Raw genomic sequence first — 23226 nt, 5'->3', positions numbered from 1 at the left:
TGGTTTCAGCTTTGGGGATTGGCCAAAACAGAGGAAGAAGTGCCATTTGAGCATCTTGTTTCATAAGATTTTATCCCAAATAATTGAAATCATTATACTTTTTAGTAAGTGGAAAAATCCAAATAAAATGCTGTGATTTCTTTGATGTCAAAAATTCAAGGCTGAAAATACAAACCACAGAGAGGGAGAAGATATTTGCAATGCATATTAAAAAGGGTAATGCATATTATTCAGAATACATAAGGAATTTTTACAAATCAGTAGGAAACTGGAAAAAAAAACTTGAACAGGCTCTTTACAAGGGGATATCCAGTGACAAGTAACCGTAAATATGTGCTTAGGCTCATTAGTTATAAGAGCAAAGCAATTAAAACCACAATAATATCCATTACACACTTACTAGAATGGTTTAAATTAAAAACAGAAAATACCAAGTGTTGATGAGAATATGGAGAAGCCAAAATTTTCCTATACCAGTGGTGTGGGAGAATAAAATCATACGCCCACATGGGAAAGCTGCTTTGCAATAGCTATTAAAGCAGAACATTTGACCTAGAAATTTCATTCGTAGGTATTTACTCAACAGAACATACATGTGGTGCAATAAGAGATATGCTCGTGAGTGCAGCATCATTCATTATAGCCTCAAACCGAAAACAACCCCAACATCTGTAGATAATAGAACACATACATAAATTGTGGTATATTTGTAAAATGGAATACTATGCAGGAATAGAAATGAATGAACTACTGTTCCACACAACAAAGTAGATAAATCTCGCATGGGTGAAAAGGAAAAGTTCAACACAAAAGTATCCATTTTGCATGATTCCATTTATAGAAAGTTTGAAAACAGGCCAATCTATGGTGTTAGAAGTCAACAGAGTGATTTCTGTTTGAGAAGAGGTAGGGAAGAGTGATGGGGAGGGGTCACACAAGGGGCTTTGGAGGGCTGATCATATCCAGTTTTGTGCTAAGTTGGTGATTACATGGTGTATTCTCTTTGTAACAACCCATTGAGCTGTAGACTTATGATTCGTGTCCATTTTACACTTCAATAGAAAAGCAGTTTTTAAAAGGAAAATAAACAAACAAAAACAATTTTAAAAAGCCCAACTATAAAAAGACAAAGACCAAATGTGGGTCAGAAATATATAAAGAAAGCTGATTTTTGAGTCTGTGTTGTATCCTCACTAGGTTAATGATACTGAACAAATCACTTGATCTCTTTGAGCCTTAGTTTCTTTATTTATGAAACAAAACTGATCAAATAATATTTCCTTAGAGGATTGTTGTGAATCTCAGATGAGAGAATGTGTGTAAATGTACTTTGAATGGTAATAAGCATCAATTATGATAATAGACATTTATTAAATATCAAGGGCAATTTTTCTTAATAAATAGTTCTCTTTCAAGAAATAATATAATGCCCAACTGAGAATCAGGTAACAGAGGCCTCCCATACTATTTAATCCTCATGAGTCACCAACAGATGTACTGTATAGCTACACAGATATGTGAGTCTACAAGATAAATTTAGAAGCTTTTCATGGCAACAAAATATTGGCCTTTTAACAAGACTGATTTATCTCAATGGACAAGTGTGTAGGAAATACTCTTTCTTACTTTTAATCTGGATGTCTCAGTTGCAACTATTTTGGTTGCAAATAACTGAAACCAACTCAAGCTAATTTAAGCAAAAAAGAATGTGGAGATGTGTCATGGAACTCAAGGGCAGTAAAGTAATTGGGCTTCTGGAATCAGAAATTATTCAGCCTTAAAGAACCAGGCAGAGCTTGTTCCCTTGTCTCTGCCCAGCTTCTTTAGGGAAGTCTGCTCCATTCTTCTCTCACAGCGGTCTGGCTCTCTATCCTTCCCTGGGCACAGAATGGGAGAGGGATGATCCTGAAACAGTTCTGCATAGACAGCCTTTCCTCTCAAGGGACCAGCCTAGCCTGATGGGCAGTTTCTTGGCCTCAAATCAGATTTTCCAGGAGAAAACCAGTTTGACTTGGCTTGGGATGAGTGATCACCTGATTTGATTAGCTGGCCAGAGATACAGTGTCATTTAGTACAAATATGTTTGCTGTAGGTCCACCCCACTGGATCAGGGGTAAAGTCCTCAGAGGAAGAGTATTATGAGCTGGGAAGGCACCCATAAGAGCTTTTATTGCAATTTCCTATAGATTTTAGCTGTGGTTGTTGCATCAATCAAGTTGCCTGCCTTCCGTCTTTCCTCTTCTTTGAAGATTTTTCCCACAACCCTGCTGAGAATGGATATCCAACGATATGACCTTTGGTATCCAAGTGACAGCTTATTGGACCAAGGATTGTTATCTGACCCAATGCAGGCCAACTGTAATTTTTTTATAGAAATCTGGAAATGGAATGTGAAGGATGGGTCAGTTATTCATGGGTGCTGGACTTGCAAGACCATGGAAGGTTGATGCTAGAGTAACCGTGCCTACACCTACATAGTGAGATACAAGCAGGTGGATGGAGAAATGGAAAAAAGAGAAGCCATGCTGACTTTTAGAAAAAGACACAAAAACATTGACTGGTTTCTGACATTCCAGTTCCTAGGTTCAGTACTATGTGGTCTTAATTACCGATCTGCAGTTGGGTTCCTTGAAATCATCCTGTGTGCTTATTATAGATACTAAGCTAAGCCAAGTCAAGGAGATTTATATACATTGTAATCAGTGAGTGTCCTTTCAGCCCCACACAGACATGAAGATTTTTTTTGCTTTGAGCTTTGTCCACAGTTGTACAAAGCCAATGGCTACTTTTAGGTTTTCCAACAAGACACTTAGTGCCTACCATGTGTAGCATAAAAAGCATTAATTTAAGAAATATGACACACGATCCTAGCCTCAGAGACTACAGTCTAGTTGAGAAGAGAAAGCGTAGCATACCTAAAACAATTAGAGACTAGCACAAAACAGCATATCATTAAGTATTAAATTCCATGGCACAGAAACGTTAGTACCATACAGGAAAGAGAGAGAGCAAGATCCTTGAGTCTGTAATGGGCAGAGGCGAAAGAGAAGGGGGAGAGGGTTCCATAGTGAGCAAACCAACAGGACTAGAGAGGGTTCACATCTCAAATTGGTAGGAAATTTACTTAAAAATAGTTCCCTTATTTCTGATGACTAGCTTCTAGTTAGTGGTGAGTTCTCTTGTAATGTTGGGAAATTGTAAAAGCACACTGCTTTAATTGAAGTTGTCTGCTCTATAATCTTATAGCATTTTCAATGCAGTCTACTTTCACTCACTCCACTTTCACTCACTTCGGTTTGATATAAGATTAGATTTCCTGGGGCCAATCAGCTATTTGTCCTACTCAGTGAAGTATTTTGTAACAAACATTTAACAATCACGTCTAAAACCTCAGGCTGGTTATTGTATATTGGCCGGCATAATGGTGATTAATAGCAAACAAACCATAAAACAGTTATCTAAATATGAACAAACATGTGCATATTCATGCAGCAATTGAAATTTATAAAACATGTTACTTTATAATATAATCACCATACACTAAGTAAAAAGAAGTAATGCTAGGAAGTTATAGTAAAAAAAATTGGTACAGTAGTTATATGTAATCTTCTAAAACACACACAAAAAATACAGCTAGGAGAAAGAAGCAAGAATATACATACATTCTATATGACTTATACTATGAAATTATTATAATTCTAGAATTGACCTATATAATGAAAGAATAATGACCTTTATTTGGTGTTAAGTTGTCATAGATTGCATGAATTTTGCGTAAACAAAACCAGCAAAATAGTTGTTCTATGTGGGTAGATGACTACTATGAAATAGTGTGAAAATTATATTTAATTTATTATGGGTGACCAATTGTGTTCCAAAATAATACAATGCTTTAAAAGATGGCTCTTTTCTTTTTCTATAGCCATTTACTATGTCAAACTTAACCTTATAATGATAAATACAAGAGAAATCTAAGTAGAGAATTTTCACAAGGTATCTTTTCTGTATCTTTTTTAAATGGTACTCTGAAAAGGATAATTTTCTTTTAATCTTTAGTGACTTATTGGATCTTTCCACTTCAAAGTCAATTAGCTTTTCTTTTAATTATTGTTTTAAAGAATTACAATTTTATGTACTATGTATCTAATTTTTTTTTAAGCCTACAGCACTCAGTATTCCTAGATGGTCTCCCATCCAAGTACTAACCAGGCCCAACCCTGCTTAGCTTCCCAGATCAGACGAGATCAGGCATGTTGAGGGGGGCATGGCCATAGACTGTATCTAATTTTTCTGAATGAACACATATTAAAGATTTATTAATTCATTAATAAAAGAACTAGTAAGATAGTAAAGCTTATTTAAAATTTATCTCTTTAGACTCATGGACATTGACTATAGACTAGTGGTTACCAGAGGTTAGGGGGTGGGGAAGGAGAGGAGTGGTAGACGTGGTAAAGGAGGTCAAATATAGGCGGGTAGAGGGAGGGTGAAGTGGGTAAAGGGGATCAAATATATGGTAGCTGAAGAAAACTGGACTTTGGATAGTAAACACACAATAGAATATACAGATGTTAAATTATAATGTACACCTGAAATTATATAATTGTATTAACCAATGTTATGCCAGTAAACTTAATTTTTAAAAAGTTAAAAAAATAAATAAAATGTATCTCTTTAACTTTAAAAGCAGTTCTATTAGAACTGTGTCCATACCTCATACAAATAATTTGAAATAGCATTCTATTATTTTTTAAATGTTATATTTTAAAGGCATAATATTGGCCAAAGTAGAATCTAAAGAAAATGTAAAATATATTTAGATAAACTGTTAATTTAACATAGTAATGACTTGTCTTAAGTTATATTTAGAAGTGCTTTTTAGAATGCATTTTACATAATAAACTCAAAATGAAGGTGCACAAATATTACTTTCAAAACACAACCCAAAAGCAAAGCAATCTAAAATGTAGAGCAAAACTTCAGTTTGGACTTTATGTTTCGTAGTTGACTTGGCAACAAAATGTTCAAAGAAAGCATCATGCTTGGGAAGTTTACAAATCTGGAAATACCCCATTTTTACACAAGAAAAGAACTTAGGGGGTAAAACAGCATTTATTAAGCTTCTGGGCTATGCTAGGCATTCACACAATTATCTCAGAGTAATCCTTACTCTACAAAGTAGATATGATCTCCCTCTTACATAGCAGAAAATGAACCTCATATCAGTTAAATAGCTTGCTCAAGAAGTCCTCACTAGTGATTGCTGGAACCTATTTATTATTTTGTAAATTCACACTTTTCTCTCTTCCCTTCAGTGACTATCTTATTTGGAACCATATCAACTGGTGATTAGGTTAAATTTCAAAATCTCAGACTCTCAGAACAGGAACTTCTTTTTTTGTAAACAAGGGAAACTGAAAAATATCTTTGGAGTTACTTAACATTATTAAAACTGCTTCTACAACTGCCTACCTCTTTAAGAAGTCAATGTTATGAAGAAGAGAAGGGGGATAATTTTAGATTAAAACCATGTAAAGAGATTGATTAGGGTCAAAGACACGCTACCCCAAAATATAGAAAACTTTTTTCTTCCTATAGACTATAATAACCAAATGCAAAGTGTAAAACTATTGGATCCTGGTTAGGAAAAAGATATAAGAGATATTCTTGAGAAAATGTGGGAAGAATTAAATAAGAACTGGATATTGGATGACATTATTGAATTAATTATTGATTTTATTGGGTATTCTAATGGTATTATAGTTAAGAAACTTCCTTTTCTTAAGAATGCATACTGAAGTATTTAAGGGTTATCTGCAAGCTTTTAAAAATGATTCATCAATGATATAAAATATGTATAGTTATTTTACTTCATCACTCATTGGAGAGCGATGAATAAATATGGTAAAATGATAACAGTTATTGGATCCAGGTGGAGAGTATACAGCTGTTTATTGTAATTTTCTTTCAGTTTCACTCCATGTATGAATATGTTCATAAAAAGTTTCGGGAAATAAAAACTTAGTCTGTAAGCATCGCTTAACTTCAGTTTTTTTTTTAAAAGGACACGACAAATTATCTAAAATAAATAAATGCATTTCTATCAGCTGTCCTACAAATTCGAATCCATTTCATTAAAAAGTGAGTTTCATTCATTTGTTGAATATTTACCCAGTTGAGAACATTCCATTTGTGGGAGGCTGATCAAAAGTGATGAAGAAGACAAAGATCCAGTGTTTGGGATTAAGATTAGTGTATTAAGTATTAAGAAATTAGAATGAAAAATTAACAAGTACTGAGGAATTTAAGAGTAATGGGAGATCTCTGAGAACTGTAGTAAGTGGGATCTTTAGACTATCCTTTAAAAATGGGAAAGATTTGAACAGGAAGAATTGTAAAAATTATAGTTGAATGAATCAAAATGAGTGAAAACATGGAAACGGGGATGACTTTAGCATGTTTTATAAAACAAAGACATAAAACTGTCATTCTAAATTTCAAATCTCTAGGAGATAAGCAGTATTTCTTCACTGAGTTGGTATAATTCCAGACTGAAAGTAAGGCATGTGGCCAATGCAACTGTACTACTAGTAAAGGCATGATTTCCTTTAAGTTTTTTAAATACTGAAAATAGCTCTCAGGTTCCCATGGTTACTTTTGAGCACCATTAGAGGTGGAGAGACCTTAAATTGATAGGTACTAATTTAGGGGCTGGTAACTTTTATTGCTAGTGGGTATTAGATCTTTTAGGTGTGAAGAGATGATGGTCTAGACTACTATGGTAGAAAGTAACTAGTGGAAGCTAATAAAATAGTCCTGATGTAAAGGCTAATCTAGGCCCCTCTGTGAGGGGCTCCAGTTTATGAGGGAGATAAACAGACAATCTCTTTATATGTTGTACTTATTTAGGCAGGCCATGACCTCTCTGAAGTTATTTTTAAAAGAATGGTCCCTGGTTCGTATAAGTATCTCGGCCAATTTCAAATACACTCATTTCCACATAAAACTAAGGCCTACTTGAAATCTATTGAGTTATTGAGGGTTATGAAGTTCTGGTATTCATAAGCTAAAATTAGTGGTTTGCTAGAGTTTAGTGAGGACCGAGTTAGTGTTCTCCTAGGAAGACAGGATGCATGCAAAGCTGCTCCATGTGCATATATGGTTGGTAGAAAATCCCATAACTTTCAGGAAGGATGCTTTTATTATCAGTGCTTCATCAGTATGGTTTTAGATTGGTTATGGTTTTTAAGAGTTGCTATTTTTATATTCTGTACTCATTTAAGCTTTATCATTATCAGTTCGCTCTGGAGTTTCGATTAGGTTACAACATGCAGTAGTATATATTTGCATCAATAGCATTTTAGCGTGGAATTTTCCAATATTTAGATATTAGGATATGTATGCATTGCTCAAACAATAAATAAACCATATTAGAATTGCAAAAATAGATGCATACATAATCTCCACAAATTTTCCCATAGAGTGACACTTCACTTAAATCCAACTCTTTTTTTCCATTGGAAAATAAGAATGAGTAGATAGGAAAGCAAATATAGGGTGTGATTTTTCTAGAGTTTTCTCTCCTGCCTAAAGCTGTCATTGACAAAAATTATTTAAGACCAGTTGCTCTGTTCCAATTACCTGCTATTAATTAACGCCTGAGGCTTTTCTCTCTTTTTTTGGACCGAATTATACAGAGTAATAGTGGTCCAAATTATACAGGGTGAATTTGACAAATATTATGATCTATTAAAATTATCCATCTGTTTGCATTTCTTCAGTGGAATATAACATTGTTTATCTGAGAAGCAAGACACTAGTGACATCCAGACAACAGAATTCTCCTAAAAGGATTATTTTAATGATTAAGCATTTAAAAAACCAACCCATTGAAGTAATGTAAGAATTATTTACTATAGTAGTGTTTAGAAGTGACAATATGATCTACTTAGGATGCAAATGATGACAATTTTTCTGAGTAACAACTGTTGAAAAGTGTTAAATTGTAATTTTATGTCCATACATATGTGTTACATGAATATTTATAATATATAAATATTATTTACTATATGCATATAATAGATAAAATGAGAGAATTCTTTCATTATGCATTTTAAGATACCTAAACTCTAGAAAATTCTCCTCTGGAATAGGTTAGGTCATAAAAATTTAGGATGAGTGATTGCTCACTGTTCTGTGTAATGAGTTTACAATTGTTTATACAGTTATAAGGATGGACCTTAAAAGATGCTGTTGATAGGTTGATTGCTCTAAAATGGGCAGCCCAGTGGTGTGTTTGGCTCATGCAACTTTTAAAAAATTAATCGAGTTAATTCTTAATATTGAAAAAGCTTGGAAATTTACATAAAAATCTAGATGTGAGGTTTCTTTGGGGAAAAAAAATGAATACTTTTTCCACACTGGGTCTATATTTACTATTGAGACAAAGTGGTGAATAAGTTATCCCTCTAGGTGGGTACCTGTTATTCTTTAACATTGATACTGAGGATTAATTGTCATTTAATATCATGCTAGCACTGTATGTTTTTCTATACTCACTTTCTTCACGCATTTATTTCCTAGCCTCTATAGGCATTTGTGTGTATGATATCTGAGTTAACTTACAGAGGCTTTGGGATATTTATGGATTGCCACCTGCAGTATTTTCATGTAGGCTTGGTCCCATATAAAAGTAGGAGGGGGTTCCAATTTCAGTTTGTTGCCCCTATACTTTTAAGAAAAATCCAACTAATGTTGATTTCTATTCAAGTACAATTCCATTTGTTAACTAATGATATTATGCTTATTTATTGCCTTAGTATTTCTCCAGCTATATTCTGTGGAACGCCAGAAAATGGTGACTGGAAAATGAATGCCTCTTTGGTCAATTAAGCTTGGATAGCACTGAGTAGTAGAGTCCCTTCTTGAGGCTTAATGCACAGAAGCATATTGAAAGCTCTGAGAAGTCCTGAAGCAACTTTGTTTAATGATTTATTAAATAAACTTATTTGGCAGGGGAAGATTTTTTTTTCTCTAAAAAATTATTCTCTGAAAAATCTTTGCTCAGAAAATGCTTTATCCATCCATCCCTCCACCCATTCATCATATCAAATTCCTATTTTGTGCTACACTCTGTGAACATGACAGAGTTCACCACGACCAATATTTTTACTTTTTTCAGCCCCTCAATTCTCAAGAGGGCTATTTCAGGAAATTAGCTGCACTATTTTTTGTTTTGCCACTAATGGTAATTTTGTTAATGGAGAGAAAGGAAAAGAAATTGGAAGAAAACATTTCAAAACTGGCTAGATATGGAGAATTATAAAAAAGACCGAATGGAGAAATTGTGATGCCTTGACAGAAGCAATAAACTTGAGCAAGCTTTAGGGAAAACAAATCTGATTTGTGGCATAAATATCTATGCTTTTGGCTGCAAGTAATAGAAAATTCAACCAAAGAGACACAAATAGTAAGGAAAATTATTTCATTTAATGAGAAATTTAGGGGTAGGGTGGTTCCAGAGTTATGTAATTCAGTTGATTGACATCATCAATGATTAAGGTCCTTTCCAAATTTTCTTTTTTTCCTACACAGTGAGTTGGTCTTTGTCCTCAAGCTGCTCTTTAATGGTCACGAGATGGCTGCCGCAGCTCCAAGCATCACACCCTTAAAAATAACAGCTAAAATTTACTTTTGACAGGCCAGACACTGTTCTAAGCATGTTACATATATTAGTTCCTTTGCTCCTCACAAGAACCCCATGAGTTGGTTTTATCATCCCTATCTTACAAATATGAAAACTGAAGTACAAGGAAGTTAAGTAACTTTCTCAGTGTCATCTTGCTAGGGAATGGCATCATTGAGATACAACTGCAGGTAATCTGGCTCCAAGAAAGGAAGAGAGTACCTCTCTCACATTCCTTTATAAAAGTAAGGAGAACTCTTTAGATCCTGCATATTTCCCTTCAAGTATCACATGCATATTCCTAAACTAATCACCCAAAAGGGGAGATGAAATTATCATGGATAGTTCAAACTAATCTAGATTAATCTCTGAGGCTAGAGAGTAACTAAACCTATCCCCCCATACATTAAGTAGGTGAGGTTCTATATCAGGACACAAGATCAAGGTGGGGAAGCTGCTGGGAAAGCAACCAACAGTGCCTAGTACAGACTGAAGTGCCATGGGACCTTAAAAGGGACAGATTCAGTAGGCATCTGAGGACACATCAAAGGATAGGGCTGGTGTTCCATACTTAGGGCTCTGATGCATGGAGTCATAAGAATGGGGTCCATTTCCAAGGAAGATGGTATAGAGATCAGAGGGCTAGAAACCAAACCTTAAGAAAATTGAGAAGAATGGTTGAAGCAATATAGTCAAAATCGTGAAAACTGTGTAAGCTGTGTGATAGGTACTTGTGGTTCATTATATAATTTTGCTGTCTATTTTTGTGTGGGTCTGAAAATTCCCCTAATAAAAAAATTTAGAAAAACAACAAAATCAACCACAGAGCCTTTGGAAACTCTCACTGTGAAGGAGCTTTTAGTCCATGCTTTCCTAACCCCTCTGCAGCCTTGATCCTTAACCCTTGTCTAAAGTTCGAGCCCATGCCCATACTTTGAGTCAAGTTTGGGTACCAGGGAGGATGTAAGAGTTCCTAGATTGGCTTCTCACTGGTTCTATTTCCAGCCATTTCTGTTGCTGGTATATGCTAGCAGTTATGATGGGAATCTCTGGCTTCCTCTCCTGTCACCGTTTCTACTGGCTTCAGAGCTTGAATTTCTCAACCCTGATCTCCAATCTTTCTGTGGCCAGGTCCTGATAAGATACCTACCTCTAGACCAGTTATCTAACTGCTAGGATCTCTGCGATTTGCCAGAAACGTAAAGCCTTTATCTAAAGGATATTCAATTTGGGCCTTATAATGAAACCTTTAAACTAATAGCACTCAAGTCTTGCATGTCCCTTTTACCATGAATTTTTCACTTGAGAATATTCTTATAGTTATTTCCCTGAACACTTATTCTTAGAATAATCTACCTGTTGCTTTACTCCTAGTTTCATCTCCTGGATGTCAGCTTCATCCTGAAAGTCTGCTTAGATTCTTAAGATTAACACTCATGCCTAGCTTTAAAGCAAGAGAAAAAGAACTTTCAGACAAGTAAACAGGAAAGGAGTGGTTGCAGATATGGGAAAAAAAAAAATAAGGGAAAAGTAGCACAATGTTTCTTTTAGGTTTTTGAAGTATGTGCAAACCACCATATTGCATAAGCAAATGGCAATGCTACTAAGAAGCAAAAGCTGAAGAGTTGGCAGAAATGTATAGTTTATTGTAAAAGGAAAACAAAACATAACAAAGAGAACGGATAACATAAATGAACTTGGGTGTAAATGCTAAACTGCTTACATAAATGGCTAATATTAGAGTTTTTCACAGCCAAGTATATTTAAACATTTTGTAGTTTTGCAGCATTTATATAGCTGGGCTCCAAGTGAAAAGTGTTACTAATACCACCCACTGTGTGGTAACCATAATCTCACTTATCTCATGTGCATGATACACATTTAAAACACAGAGGAGCATCTGGGCTCTGAGACAGACAGTTTTGGCCTCCAAGGCTATGGGGATTGCATGCAGGATGGTGATAGCTTGATCAACTTCCTCTCTTAGGAGGAAGCGGGGTGGGGGGCCAGTCCAGGCTTGGCAGGGTAGCACGGAGGAAAGGGAAAACATCCAGTGAATTATTTGAGATTACCTAAATTCAATTCAGTGAATACTTATTGAGCATCTACTGTGTACGATGCACAACAAAAGAAATAATATCCTTGCTGAACTGAAGATTACTGTTTCAGCAGGGGTTATTAACTCCCCATAACTGTTTGTTTGTTTCGAAGGATCCCTTTGGCAAATCCTGGGGATTCCTTCTTAGAATGTTTTTAAATATATAAAATGAAGTCCATAAGATCTCAAAGGAAACTAATTATATTGAAATAGTCATCAAACTTAAAACAAAACAAGCACATTTGTGATATAGTAATATACATGCTTCCTTATTGAATACTTCAACAAGATCTAGTGGTGAGTCTAATAATTCCTGTAATTTCAAAATAGTGTTGAGTGTATATGATATTTCGAGAGATCTGCAATAACTTTAATGTGATATAAAAATATCAGTAATGCCTGTTGGTGTAATGTCACAAGTGCTGCTAATGTTACTGTGGTTTGTTGTCTACATTCATAAAAAGAATGCTAAATTTCAGTTAGAGGTTTGTAAAAATGAATGTGTAATTTCTTTCCCCATCCAAGTTCATAAATTTATGAATTCAATCCCCTTGGACTATGTGGACCCCTGGTTAAGAACTTCTCATCCTATGTGTGTGCATGTGTGCCATGTGTGCTTTGTGTGTACACATGTGCTCATATACATATCCTTCAGAGCAGGTAAAATTTTGGAACAATAAATTACCTAAACAATTAAAAGATGAGGCAAAATAAAATACATGTTCTAGAATTGGAGCAGCAAAGCACTATTGGGGCTCAGTAGGGAAAGGAAATCAGAAAAGGCTTAAAAAGAGTAAAGGGGAGGAAAAGAAAGTTAAAGTAAGAAAGGTAGGCATCCTACCTTCTGAGTCATCCTTTTCTTCCCATCCTCCCCTTCCCCAGCTCATTAATCTGAATAAAGCCAGCTTATGTTTGGAGCTAGCCTTAAGTGGAGTATGACTTAGAATGGTTCTCAAAGAGTTTGGTCTCAAGATCCCTTTGCCCTCTTACAAACTGAGTACCCAACGAGCTTCTGTTTATGTGGGTTATATCTATCAACATTTATTGTACTAGAAATTCAAATTAATAAATTTAAAACTATTAATTCATTTTTTAAAAAGCCTTATGCATCACATAAATAGCCTTCTTTTGGTGAAACAACTATATTTTCTAAAACAATAACAAAAATATTAGTGAGGAAGAAGACAATGTCTCATATTTTTGCAAATCTCTTTAATCTCTGGCTTAATAGAGCAGTTGGAAGCTGTATCTGCTTTTGCATTCAGTGTGTTGCGATAGACTTATTATATAGTCTCTGGAAAGCTCCACTGTATTCTTGTGAAAGAATGAGAGTGAAATAGGCAAGTAAAGTCTTAGTATCATTGTGAAAATGGTTTTGACCTTGTGTACCCTCAGGGGCCCTCAGACCATACAAGTGAGAATTGTTGATTTAGATTTCTTCTAATATTTTTCTTCTTTGCTTTATGATTTAAATTTTCTTTAACTATAGAAAAAGATGAATTCTATAACTTGAAATAAATAGTATAAAAATGTGTGTGCCGGATAGCTCTTGCTGTCCCTCCAGATGTCCAGCTGTTCCTTCTCCTTTCTCCATCCTATTCTGTGACCTGTATGAATAATATCAAAAGGCTCCAGTTCGGTTTGGCCAATGAGTAGCACCAGCAGGAGATCAAAGAGAGGAAAGAGAGTGAGGTTGGAGTATTTATTCCCTAGTTGAAGAGGGCTCCCTATGTCCCTCCTGCCTTCAACTTGGATATCTTATCTGAAGCTTCAGTAACCATACTGCGATCCTGGGGCAACAACATAATTGTAGAAACACCGACCTTGATATCACTGTTTGCCTCCAAACTTCTTATATGAAAAAAATGCCACCCCACGCCCTCCAGTTATTTAAGCCACTGTTAAGGTTTTCTGTTAAGTGTAGCCCGACGTATTTCTAACTTATATAATATAGTTTTTAAAAGAACATTCTTCCCATCACAATGATAAGAATTTTAAACAATATTTTAATATTGAAATAAGTATTAAAAAATGGAGCAGAGGGCAAAATTCTTATGAATTTTTAAGATAATTTTTAGCATGTGTGGCCCGATTCCTGCTAAATCCCCAGACACCTTGGGATAAAAGGGCCTCAGTGCTAAGGAGTTGTCCTCTGGAAATGTTTGAGAAGCACTTTTAAGAGAAACTATGTTGTAGTTTCATGAAAGTCACTGTTGGTCATTTCTAAGAAAGTAGTATGATCAGTAAAAGGGAAAACTTGTTTCCTACTCTGTTCATGACACTTCTGATACCAAGTGTGTGGCTTGTTTTCTTTCCATTAAACAATTCTGATACTACCTGGAGTTAGTGCAGTCCCTACAGGTGAGTCCCACAAGACTGCCCCCCACTTCAGAGGCTAATCATAAGTCCCAGGTTATGACCTGTACTTCTGACCAACCCAGTATAAATCAAGGGGTCCCACAACGCCCCCTCCAGTTTGACAGTTTGCTAGAACAGCTCAAGGAACTCAGAGAAGCACTTTACTTACTATTACCAGTTTATCATGAAAGATACAACTTACTATTACCAGTTTATTATAAAAGATATAAAAGGAACAGCTAAATGGAAGATATACATAGGGCAAGATATGGAGGGGCTTGGAGCTTTTATGCCCTCTCTGGGCTCATCAACCATCCAGCATTCAATGTGTTCACTAAGTCAGGAGCTCTCCAAAACCAGTTTAGGGATTTAATGGAGGCTTCCTTTTATGGTTGATTAAATCGTTAGCAATTGATTTCATTTCCAGCCCTCCCCAGAAGTCGGGGATGGGGCTGAAAGTTCAAATCCTCTCATTACATGGTTGAGTACTCTGGCACCTAGCCCCAGTCCTCCAGGAGTTACCTCATTAGCATAAATTCAGGTATGGTTCAAAGGGGTTTATTATGAATAGCAAAAAATGCTGCTCTCACCCCTATCACTCAAGAAACTACAAGGGTTTGGGGAGCTCTGTGCCAGGAAGCAAGGATGAAAACTAAATATAAACTTATTATTATTTCACAATACCACAGTTAATTAATTTTAAAGGCAGCATGCCTATCATCTACCATAGTACCTGATGCAGTGAATTTTTAATATTCGTAGACTGGAACTGGTGATTTTTTTTTCCAATGAAGAAAACAGGCTTATTAGTGGAACATTTCCAGTGGTTAAGAAGGGAGTGGATCAATCTATTCAAATCAGACTACTAGAAGTTTGACATTGAAACTCCTTGTCAGAGAACACAGTGATCTACATATAACAGGCACATCAATATTCTGACTGAATAAATGAAATTTCTCCTATGTGACATATAAAGATTCGAATTCAACCGTGGCAGGCACTGTATTAGATGCTATTATATACCACATCCCATTTAACTTTTGCAATAATTGTGTGCAGTAGGCAGCACTGGATTACTAGTGACTTACTGTGGGTTTAGTGTACCAGCAAAACTAGGGTGCCCAAATTTGGAGGAAACTAATATCTGATGTCTTATTTAAAAAAGAACATCAAAGTACTATTTGCATTACTAAGACCATCTAAAGCTCTTCTGGCTCTGGAAGATGTCATGATTCCTGTTTTATAGAAGAACAAACTAAGGTTTGGAGAGCTTAGTTACTAGCTGAAGTCACACAGCTGGTTAGTAGCAGAGCTCACTGTGATGCTAGTCAATGTTTATTAAACACTATATATTTATGATGGCACATACCAACTTTCCTTTTAAAGTTATGAATTTTGTTGGGCCTTCTTCAATGTTTTAATGTGTAATTAAATAAAGCATACAACAAAGTTAATCTAAACATCTGTTTTAATTCCTATTGTATTCTTAGCACCTAGAACAGTATTCAGTATACTTTATTTTTAGCTATTGAAAGAAAAAGTGATGTGCAATCATCAGTCTACTTACATGATCGTGCATTCGTTTTGGGGTCAACCAAGGGAAAGTGAAAAGGAAATCAAGCAGACCAAGATAGCTTCTCTGATGCTCTTCTGAGGCTGCTTGGATTCTCCAGACAAGGGTCACTAGATGTCTCTACTTTCATGATCTTTAAGTTCCTATTTTGGAAGCTGGGATCCCAGACTTCCCTCCTCCTATATAAAGTGTGTCAGGCAAAGCAGTGTGATTTAAGAAAATGTATTCTGTTAAGTCATTTAAGAAATATTTCCTGAGAACTGTATGATCCCCATAATCATAATAAATGGGACAAGGGACACACAAAATCCAAACGGGCCTACTTATTTTTCTTTTTCCTTCCAACATTCAGTAGTGGGGACACTGAATTTTAGGATTACCTATGCTATAGGGTATCAATCATTGGTGTGCACAAAAACCACCTGGGGAATTATTTTAAAATTCACTTAAGTCTTATACCTTGAGTCCCCGATATTATAGTTGTTACTGGACCCAGGACTTCACTCCAGGTAATTTTGATGCTGGTGGTCCAGTCACCATGCTGTAAAAAAAAAAAAAACAAAACCCACTATAATTACAGAAACTTGAGTAGATCAAAAAAATCTGAATTGTAATCAAGTATTTCTGTCATCCTCACCATAGCCTGGGCAATTGTTCTATTCCTGAATTTGTCCTCCGCAAAACATCCACAGTCCTAAGCTGAATGGCACTCTCTTGGGCCTTAGTTTAAATTGTCTTCCCAAACCAGTTTACACAAAAGAATGAATAAGGTTCAAATCCACTTTTGGAGCATAAAAAAAAAGTATCCTAAGCTATTAGAATGCCTTCATTATACTTCAGTTTTATATCTTTTGGGGTTGTGTGGAATTACCCTGTAAGTATCTTTTAGTCTAATTCTGCTGCTGGAGAATCATGTCCAGTTCCTTCATCTGCCTATTGGATCACTCATTCTTGACTCATCCTGTGTCTATGTGGAGCTTTCCTCGGTAAGCCTATCCACAGGTATCTTTTGTGTCATCACCATCCCTTCCACGGTTCAATTATATCATCTTGATTGGGATTGCCTATCATCTTGTATTGGGATTGCCTAATTTATTTTTGTATCTCTAGCTCTACGTACAGGGCCTGGCAAATAACAGATGCTGAATAACTGGAATGAACGAATCAATGTCAAAGAGTAGGCTGAAAGTTTTTAAAATCAATGTTGGCTGAGAAACAAAACACGGAAATGGCAAGGGCTAAATGCCAGGCAGTGCAGGCCTAGAATAAAAATTACCACTAACTGCACAGAATCCTCCTGAAGGGATTAGTTTTCTCATTTTCTCACATCGCTTTTTGGCCACTCCTGACACCCCAATTTCCCCGCTAACTCAATTCTTTTCCCTTTCTGAGGACAGGTCAGGCAGGTATCCCAGCTCAGCTGCTCTGATTGGTCCGCGATGATTTCATTGTTAAGGCACATCCGGGCTTTTCCCCTCCCCGCAATTCGTCCATCAGAGCCCTGCCTTCTTAATCTCCCTCTCTCGCGTGCGCCCCACCCGCTGGTTGAGGCCAAACAACCGCCTCTCCCCAGACCGCTTCGCGCCCTCCCCTGCACCATCCCTTCCAGTCTCTGCGCCCAAGAGAGGCGTTTATAGCTTCCAATGAGGGCTTAGCAAGCTTTGTTAGCCAATCAGCAGCCAACCCCCCGCAATTCCGGGTGGGACTAGGCATCCACACTTATAACTGGACAACCCGTTGGCCCCTTTATGACGCTTGTTTTACGCAAGGCTTAAAGGTCAAAATTAGAGGGGCACGGTCCTTCTAAAACGGGAAGGATCCACACAGACTCTCTGGGTTTGACCGTTTTCGAAGACTAGCCAATCGCTTTTCGGATACTTCCCCGCCTTTTGCCCGTTCATTTAAAAAAAGCCGGTGTGACGGACCTGGAAATTGGTCCAGTGACGGACGCAGAGAGGAAGCCAATGACTGAGAGTTCGGGCCACCCTTTGGACCAATAAGAAGAGAGAATTGCTAGAGCTCGGGCTTCGCGAGGCGGAGCGTAGGTGGGTGATATTTGATTGACAGCGGTCTCTACTTATGGCTGGTAGGGTGGGTTGGTCCCTGACGTCCGGGCGGCATAGCAGAGGCGGGGCTGAGTGAAGTAAATGGTAATAAAGGGTTGGGTCTCACTCAGTGGGCGGTGTTTGATGGATAGTTGACCTTGCCAATTGAAGGTGGTCACTGATGCCCAATGGAAAATTAGGAACTCGGAGGCGGGGCTTTATGGGCGGGGAAAACTCAGTACAGAGGTACAAGGGAAGCCGGAGTGGGAGGTAGGGCGCTGATTGACAGCCTGCTCAACAAACCGAGTACAGCAAGAGGCTGCGCGGCTTCCCAGTGGGTGGGAGCTGGGGGCGGGGCTCGCCAAGGGGCGGGGGAAGGACGGGGTGCTGGGAGGGGGTTGCAGAAGGAGGCTGAGCGGCTGCTGCTCAATGGCGGAAAAGCCGCCGGTGCTCTGACCGCCTGGTCAACAAACCGAGTACAGCAAGAGGCTGCGCGGCTTCCCAGTGGGTGGGAGCTGGGGGCGGGGCTCGCCAAGGGGCGGGGGAAGGACGGGGTGCGGGGAGGGGGTTGCAGAAGGAGGCTGAGCGGCTGCTGCTCAATGGCGGAAAAGCCGCCGGTGCTCTGACCGCCTGGTCCCCCTAGCTGCTGCGGGGGAGTTTCCTGCCGGCGCGGCTGGAGTCTCTGTTTCTCAGGGTTTGGTGGCTGGAAGATGCTCCAGAGAGACGAGGCTGCGGCGGAGGAGGTGGCGGCGGCCGAATCGGCAACGGCGCTAGGGTGGAGAGAAGGCGGCAGCGGCGGCGGCGGCGGCGTGCGGGGCCCCACGGTGTAAACAGCCCCGGAGGCGGCGACCGAGACCCCGAGAGGGAAGCGGCAGCTGAGGCAGGGTCCTCGGTTGGAAGCCTGGGCTGAGTGCAGCTGGGAGCCTCTGCGGCGGCGTGAGCAGACGCCCTAGACCTCGCCTCCCTCCCTTGCCCCAGGTAAGGCCGCTTGACGCCAGCCGCCGGGAAACCGCTCGAGGGCATAGCCGAGGCCCTGGACTGTTTTCGGGGTGCTGCGGATCTGCGGCCAGGGCCTCTGCCGGCGTAATCCTGGCCTCTTTTCTTGTGGCGCGGAGCAGGGAGGAGCGGAACGCCGGGCCTGGCTCCTGGATAGGCCCCTTCCCCAGCCGCCGCCTCCGCTCTCGGCCGAGGCTGGGAGAGGCTTGGGTAGGGAATTTAGTTTGCTCCAACACCTGGAAGTAAACTGCTTGCCTCTGTTCTTTGCTTCAGTTTGCGAGCATCTCTTTCACATGAAAGCACTGGGGCTACCCCAGGCCTTAACTCATCCCTTCCTGGTGCCTGCCTATTTGAAAACACTACCTTTTCCCATTTGTTTCCTCATCAGTTTCTGCCCCACTTTGCGCTCCACTTCACTTCCTTGTTAAATTTTCTTTCTCGATCTTCTGTTCCTGCGTCTCTGGCACCTCCTGCCTCCTTAGTGGCTTTAAATTGTTTCTCTCTCTTCTCAGCGGACTCTGGGCTTCTCTCTCCTGCCTTCCCCAGCAGTCCTTTTCGGGTGTCATGCTTTTTACCAGTGAAGTTCTGAAATTGCTATCGTCAGTACCCCAAATCTACCAGAGGCCCACTAAGAGTACACTCGACAGCTTTATGTGGCAGATCATTTTTTATAATTTAAGTGAGCCTAATATTCTTTAAAAAAAAAAAAAAAGGATTGTATTATTAAACGTAGAATGTGAAAATAATACTGAAGTTAATATTTAAAACGAAGGGATCAATGAGTGTTGAAAATAGTATTTCATGGTTTGAGTTGTGTGACCTCTGTCAGATTTAGCAGATCTAGAACATTTGCCCATCGTACTTGGCAAATGCTTAAGCGTTTGATAGCGGAGCGGGTCAGACTCACCAGTATTCAAGTTGGCTTAAACAACTTGGAGACTTTAAAAAAGAAGTCATTATACGAACAACTAGGAATATGTTTTGGTGAAGTCACAGTTAAAGACCTTTTAAAATAGGCTCCACATGTTTAATGTATCAAAATTAAGTTGGCAGGAGTCTTGTAAAAGGATTATATAGGAATTTGACTAGTCTTGGTGTTATGTAGCTATTTTGGGGAAAACATTCTTTTTCTGTTAACAAATGTTTACAACTCCTGTGATGTGAGAATTACTGAGGTTTATTGTGGGATTAACACAGGAACTCATTTTATTTGAGCTGCCTGGATGTAGAAGTGGTAAATTGTTCAGGGTAGACAGTGCAAGTATGTTCTAGGAGATGAAGAAACATGCCATCAACACTGAATGTTAATAGACATTTCATTTACTTTGTTGTGCAATAGCAAAGTTCCTATTGTTGGCCTACTTTTAAATAGAGCATTTATAAGTAAATAGTGAGGCAAGTTACTCTAATTATTGTAATAATCTCTTCCAAGTGTACAGACTTTTTAAAAAATATATTGAAATTATACTGTTAAAATGGTAATTTTTAAAAATGTTTTTGTAGGCCTCCTAAATAGAGTGTGTGTTGTTTCAAGTAGAAATTTTAAAATTTAGTATTTAGAACAGATTTTTTAAGTCAACAGATTTTCTTTCAGGAATAATCCCGATTTTTACTGAGCTTCTTACCTTCTCTGATCATCTTTGTCTCTTTTTTAAGTGATTTTGTTTTCTCCTCTCCATCTTTATTTTTGCTCTCATTAAGTCTGATCACAGTTTAGTGGTTCTTTATGCCGTTCAATTGTCAGCATGGAGTATTTTTATTTGGTCTTTACACCCATTAGTTAAGATTTCCCGTTTCTTGTGCATTATCCTTTGGATTTGTTCATGTTGTGATTATTCTCTTAGAAGTGACCAGCAGAGTTTTCAACACCTGTTTTTTTTGCATTGGGTGTCTGATTTCTGTGAAAACACCAGTATAGGTGAAAGCTTTTTCAGTTTATCTGATAGTCATGTCAGTAAATACTATTTCATTTTACTAATTCACATAATTACCAAATTCCTTAAGATTACATCATCTGGAGGAATGGCATAGTATCTAAATAGCTATGCTTCTAAGAGCACCTCATTCACAAGTTGACAAGGTCAGAAAAAGTGGCACTTGTTGAAAGTTTATTTTCCTATAATGTACATTTTGTACAAAGCCCTTTGAATTAGAATGTGATACCCATAGAGTATCTTTTGGCACTCTTGGATGAGTAGAATTTGCCGTAGGATAGCTTAGCGATTGTGGAGATTCATTAAAAACTGGCTGAGCCAATAGTGGAAGGATTGCAAACATGCCTTTGTAAATGGGTTGGTAAACATTTATTGCACATGATACTGAGAGTGAATTTTTCTTCCTCACACTCATTGGTATTACATCCACATATTATCTTAATTATATGAATATTCGTATGTTATATATAACTATTTTAAAAGTATTTTGTGACATTATCTAGCATAGAAAGTAGTAAAATAGTATAATTCTAACTCTACAGTGGTCCTTCATAAGGTATTAATAAAGTGAATAAAATTAATTTATTAAAATAATAACATGGTATTCTACTTTTTCTGTGAAATATGCCTTTCACAGTTCACTGATTTTTTAAACAAAAATAAGTTGGAAACAGCTGATGATATCAGTTACAATAGTTATAAATTTTTTAAATTCCACAATTCTAATAGCAAAACTTATTAAAATAATACTTAGCTTAAAATATAAAATTACAATTAGTGGTAAGAGAATTTGGGGAAATGGTTATTTCTGGATTTTCAGTGATTTTTCACATTGTACTTGATTATTTTTTCCTTGAGTGAACTAATTTTAGAATCTGGGTTGAAATAATACTGCTATTTATATTAGCTATAAAGTTTTATTGTCAAATGTAACTTGTATATCATACTAGCAGAATTGTGGATTAAGAGAACTGATTAATTGGGAATATGAGATATGACTCCTACAAACTACATAACCTCTGGAATTATAACCTGGATTACTTCTCATCTCACTATTCTGTACTCAAACTAAACAATGTAGGTAAAATAGAGTAGATTTGGGGAATATTGGTTTTTGTAGTTTTTGCTTGACTCTTAAAATTTATAAAATGACAGCACTTGTCATCAGCTTCTAGCAGCTGATCTAACAAGGATAGGTAAAGAAAAGGGTCCATGGGCTTCATAATCTGCCTTTGTTTTTGTCAGTGAGACTTGTTTACATGAAAATGTCGATTTAAAATAAAATAACTTTTGGTCTTTTTGACTAAGTATGCTAATAATTCTGAGTAGGCATTTTGGAATCTTTTCAAATGAAACATTTCTAATGTGATTTAACTTCTTTGTGTAGATTTGACTTGAGTTACACTTCAACTTTCCATCTATACCTCCCCCACCCCCACCAAAGAAAACCTCCCCCACCCCCACCAAATCAAGTTAGTGATTTGATCAGATAGATGAATTGGTGTTCTGATTAAAAGAAGTCATTACTAAATTCTTGACAATGTTACGAAGTTTTCCAAAAGTGTAGTCTATATACTGCAGTTTCATTTCTCAGACTGTAAAGATTTTGAGATTTAGTTTTTAGTATCATCTAGTAACGTAGGAAACAAATATGTGGTAGCTCATACCTTTTTTATAAGTTTTTATTTAATTTTTAGGGTATTTTATTTCTCCCCTTCAATTTAATGTTAATAACAGACATAAATATTTTGCTCTAAATTATGCTAAGTCGTGACACAGAGGAGTTCTCAAGTAAATTTTTTTCTTTTTATTTTATTATAGCTAACTTGCGACTACATCTACAATATCTTATTATTTCTTGGCGTAAGATACACCTTAAATAATGATATCCTTTGTAATAACTTACTTTAAGAACCCAGTAGCTTAGCAGTCATGTATTTTAAGTTGCTCATACATTTAGACATTTAACATGGTTTGTTAACATTAAAAGCACAGTTTACCAATTTAAAGCTTTTATGACTTACTAAATAGTTTAATATTTACTTGATAAGAAAATGGACTCAAGTTTTTTTGGGGGAGTGTTGAGATCAAGATTATATATTTATTAGCTTTAAATTGAGTTGTTTCTTAAATATTAAAGATCTTAAAGTTTAGAAAGTAACACTAGTTGGAAAACTTGTTTTCCATCTTTTTGAACCAAAGAAGATCCACTATAACATGGTCTGATATTTAGAGGAGAGGAAGACAAACACTGGCAGACTATTGGATATTAAGAAACTTGTCTTACTCTTAGAGATGGGACCAATTATGGGCAGCGATTTAGGGAGGGTACTGTCTCTAGTGTTGCTGTGCTTTGTCTATGTAGAATGCCATCTACTTCAAAATAGTTTGTGAATGAAAAGTGCATTTATGTGACATGAAAAACTTTTTCCTTTATGGAAAACTGTTTTATAATGTTATGTTATTAGGTATAAACATATTTGTAATATAAGGAAAAAAGTGAATAGATTTTGTTTGATAGGTAGTATATACAGTAG

General features: G+C 37.2%; 1 protein-coding gene, 1 long non-coding RNA gene and 1 pseudogene across 3 annotated transcripts in view; 1 reads left to right on the top strand and 2 right to left on the bottom strand.

Annotated features, from left to right (window-relative positions):
• Nucleotides 1–4157: 4157 nt before the first annotated feature.
• On the bottom strand, nucleotides 4158–4276 carry LOC111740693 (annotated as a pseudogene).
• Nucleotides 4277–9568: 5292 nt separating this feature from the next.
• On the bottom strand, nucleotides 9569–17300 carry LOC111740615. Its single transcript, XR_002780694.1, has 3 exons — nucleotides 16352–17300; nucleotides 16174–16255; nucleotides 9569–9666 (listed from the first exon to the last, which is right to left on the bottom strand). It is a non-coding gene; the product is annotated as an uncharacterized LOC111740615 (long non-coding RNA).
• Nucleotides 17301–18258: 958 nt separating this feature from the next.
• The window catches only part of PPM1B (protein phosphatase, Mg2+/Mn2+ dependent 1B), a 68739-nt gene continuing 63771 nt past the window's right edge, over nucleotides 18259–23226 (top strand). Inside the window, exon 1 of one of the 2 annotated variants that reach the window (XM_011361341.1) lies at nucleotides 18259–18737. The gene's annotated coding sequence lies outside the window, so the exon portion shown is untranslated. The remainder of the gene's footprint in view (nucleotides 18738–23226) is intronic. The other variant, XM_011361342.2, reaches the window with a different exon arrangement.

The sequence above is a fragment of the Pteropus vampyrus genome, unplaced genomic scaffold (assembly GCF_000151845.1).
Source record: "Pteropus vampyrus isolate Shadow unplaced genomic scaffold, Pvam_2.0 Scaffold66, whole genome shotgun sequence".
Classification (NCBI taxonomy): Eukaryota; Metazoa; Chordata; class Mammalia; order Chiroptera; family Pteropodidae; genus Pteropus; species Pteropus vampyrus.
This window is presented reverse-complemented; position numbering and strand designations above follow the sequence as displayed.